The following is a 4200-nucleotide window of genomic DNA, read 5'->3' on the forward strand; positions in this document are numbered from 1 at the left end:
AAATTCTCCCCCTGGAACAAAAGAGGTGTGGCTACCCGATTCGGCCCAATACTAATCAACTTCATAGTTCTCGGGTACCTCACTGAACCAAGGTATGGGAGTTCTAACCAACGGCCGACCATCTTCCACCTGTGTAGGTTCATCATCCCCCTCTCCGTTCTCGTCCTCATCATCCATTTCCGCATACACATCATACACCGACAATTCATTATTCACAACATCATCAAAATGATTTGGCTCTTCTCGAAACGGTGAACCATCATCACCTTGCATAGGAGAGTAGCTATGCAATTGCATCGGCGAAGATGCCACGGTGTTCGATGACGACGGAGCAGGCTGGCCGAACACTGTCACGCGTCCCCCCGCATGTACTGGTGAAGCTATATGAGAACTAAAAGGCAAGTGAAATTGGTCGTCCTGAACCCATCCCATATGCATTCGATGGAATGTGGTTTGCGGGCTCTTGGAAGGACGCGGTGCTGTAATCAGAGACATATGTAGCTTGTTGTTCTGCCCGAGTACTTTGTTGGGTACATATAGGCACTGTTTCTACATATATCTCGTTGGGAAAACCCTTCATTCCTACCATGCTCCTCAAACCTTTCAAATGTCTGTTCGTAGAGACAGGTAACACTTGCACCCCATGACCAGTATCACACCTCATTTTAAGGTTCAGTTCAACAGTCATAGGGTTTGAACCAATACAACTGTGAACCTCATTCATCAGATCAGTCACAGTCATGTTCGGTTCAAGTGTTATAAGGTCCATATTCCCTCCACTGTACTCCACATTTGATCCATTACACAAAATTTCACCTCCCCATCGACATAACAACGCTACATTTTGTCCAGCCATATTCTACATAACAACCAAAACACATTTTACGTAAAGCCGTTAAATCATCCCTAAATCACCACAATCAAACAAAAAATCTTACATACTATACAAATTAACTACTAAGAACCCCTAAATCACCATTATTACACAACAATGTAGGTAATTACAATTGTTCAAAACCTAATAATTATCAACCATTGTCAACAATTTTCAACAAAACCAACAACAACAATTCAACATTATCCAAACTATTATCAACACTAACAATATCAACACTACCATTATCAACACTAACAATTCAACAATTACCAACACTAATAATTCAACAATACCAACACTAACAATTCAACATTTTTAACACTAACAACTCAACCTCATCAACATTTTAACCCAATTCCAAAAAAATTAGAAATCACCAACATAAACCCTAGAATTTAAAACACAAAGAAAGTTGAATGAATACCTATTTCAGGGTGAGGGGAGTGTATAGTGGGCTACACGGAGGGCGACGGTGGAGGTGACGGCGGGCGACGGTGGAGGTGGCGGCGCCGGCGGCGGTCTATACGGAGGAGCACAAGTATGAGAGAGAAGGGGATTAAGTTAGAGTTTGGGAAAGAAGGGGTTTGAGAATGAAGGAGGAGGAAATGAAAGGATGAAATACGCTGTTGGAGGGAAAAAAAAAACGACAGAAACGCTGTCTCAGACAGCGTTTCATTAATAACCTTAAACGCTGTATGAGACAGCGTTTATAGTTCCAGAGTTAAACGTTGTCTGGGACAGCGTCTTTGGTATAACTGTTTTTGTTTTTTAAAAACATTTTTATAAATAAAAGGCAATTACAAAAATTTTAAAAAAAAAAAAGGTCAACAACAAAGACGTTGTCCCAGACAGCGTTTTTAGGTTGATTTTTTTTTTAAAAAAAAAAACCCAGGCATAAAACGCTGACCGAGACAGCGTTTTAGCCTGGAAGCTTAGTTTGGTAAATACTTTTGCCACGCAACCATTTTGGTTAATATTTGCCAAAATTGGCTCACTTTGGAAAAACGTCCGCGTAAAGCCACCAGCAAACTCTATAATTAAAGAAGATGCGTGGAAATTTTGGCCCTTAAAAATGGGGGCACCAACATTTTTTAATTTTATTGCAAGTACATTCCACCAACTATGTTAGGGTTTATTAAGGTTATTTGTAGTAATGTCGGTTATATAATTTTAGATTTTTTAATCTTAGTTTTTGATTAACATAACTAATTGGATTTGTGATGTTATTTGAATCTTGGTTGTTGAATTTTGTAAACTTATATTAGGATTTAGGAGGCTTGAGAAAGTTTGATTGGTAGGAATTAAGCATGTGATTTACTTATTTATAGTTTAGGAAGATAATGTTTTGTATTGTTTGATAGAGTAGAATTGGAAAAGAGACTATGGGGCAAACTATAGTGACTTTAGAATGAATATGATTTATTTGAGCATTGCTTAGTGTTTACCTTATTTTCACTAACTTCGGATCTAGTAAGTTCAGATAAGATATGTTGAGTATTATATGGCCCAAATCTTTTGACCCAAACCTTTTGAAGACCAAAACCATTCTTCAAACTTTTATTAAGTCAGTGCATGCATGATGATCAAAATCCACAACTATCTTGATCATTCTAGAAAATGAAGCAAAACGCCTATACAAGCAAATTTAGAAAAATCTTCATACATCCCATATCATCACATTCCACTGAATCAACACCTATAAATACTTGGAGCTAAGCTCATTTTTTATCCCTCCACAAAAAAATTGGTCACTCCCAAATATATTGTCATACTACATAAAAAGCCTTTTCTACTAAAACCACTTTCTTATTCATAATTCCTCATACAATTCTTTTTTAATACTCCCTGGAGAGTTATTATTGAGAGTTATATTGTTGTATTTCTCACCCTAATAAATTAGAGTCTTTGTACTCTCATTTTTAATATATGGATTTATTTTGAAGTGCTCGTTGTGTGTTTTCTTAATAGCTTTTCTTGCCGTTTATACTTTGTTAATTTCTCGATTAATTACGTTTCCGCTAGCGCTCTTACCTAACAAGATAAGTTTAGAAAAAATAAGTTTTGATAAGGGATATAATAAGTTCAAGTAACTTAAGTTCAGATAAAAGAAAAGCAGGGAAATAAATACACTCTAAAGAAATTGAATGGTATGATATCAAAATAAAGTGATACTTTAATTTTATATATGCGTAGATCACATCACGTTAAATAATTGCAAATTACAAGTTTAAAAATTTGTAGGTGTAACAGAACTAGTAGGCCTTTGTTGGATTAACACATGTAATTAAATTATTAATTTGGACTATTATGTTAGATTGTTAGGTTCAATGTAATGATTTTGGCCTTTTTTTTTTTTTTTTTTTTTTTTTGTGAAACACTTTATTACTGCCCATAACTTAAAACAAACAATTTAACAAAAAATTATTTAGTCTCAAAATAAGCTTTAAAAAACATGTAGTTGCAACAATTCTGTGCGTGTACGCACAATCTAATCCTAAATTCTTAAATCATAGTTCAATATGGTAACAAAGGATAAATAATCTAATATCATATAACTAATATATAAAACTAAATTTTTAGCTAGGCCACTAGATAACGACACTTAGCGTTTTAACTTTTTGTCAAGTGTTGACAACAATTAATTTTTAATAGGACACATAGAATAAAAATACGGAATAGATTTTGTGAGATAAAGATATTAGTTTAGAGTTTTATTTTCAATTAGGATAAAATTGTTGGTTTAGAGTTTTGTTTTCGATAAAATACCAATTTTTCAAATGTACAAATTAAATTATAACCCTATTAAAAAGAATTAGATTATAACTTTCAATAATTGTTATCTTAAAAACTGATTATTTTAATATTATTATATTCGTGTTTAAGAGTATTTTAAAATAAATCCATTTATGATATATTTTAATAAGTATACTTTAATAAAATATTAATCCATGAGTAGCAAATCTGAATACATAGATATTTTTCTCATATGGAGTTTATTTCTGTAATATATATTACGTTCTTACAAAAATCATTGGTATGATACGTCAAAGTATACACCTCTTACATTTGTATCAATGATATGTTTGGCATATACTACCTCCGTTTTTTTTATGTGCAACTTTTTCCATTTTAGTCCGTTCACTATTATGTGCAACTTTCTATTTTCTTTCTATTTTTAGTAAACAAAAACCCTAAAAATTATAAATTTACCCTTACTTAAAAATTCAGATTTTCTTAATGTTACCCTTATCTTATTTTAATCACAATAACTTTTTTATCTAATCTAAAATCATTAACCTAATTTTACCCACCCAGTTACTCAT

The sequence above is a fragment of the Chenopodium quinoa genome, unplaced genomic scaffold (genome assembly GCF_001683475.1).
Source record: "Chenopodium quinoa cultivar QQ74 unplaced genomic scaffold, ASM168347v1, whole genome shotgun sequence".
NCBI lineage: Eukaryota > Viridiplantae > Streptophyta > Magnoliopsida > Caryophyllales > Amaranthaceae > Chenopodium > Chenopodium quinoa.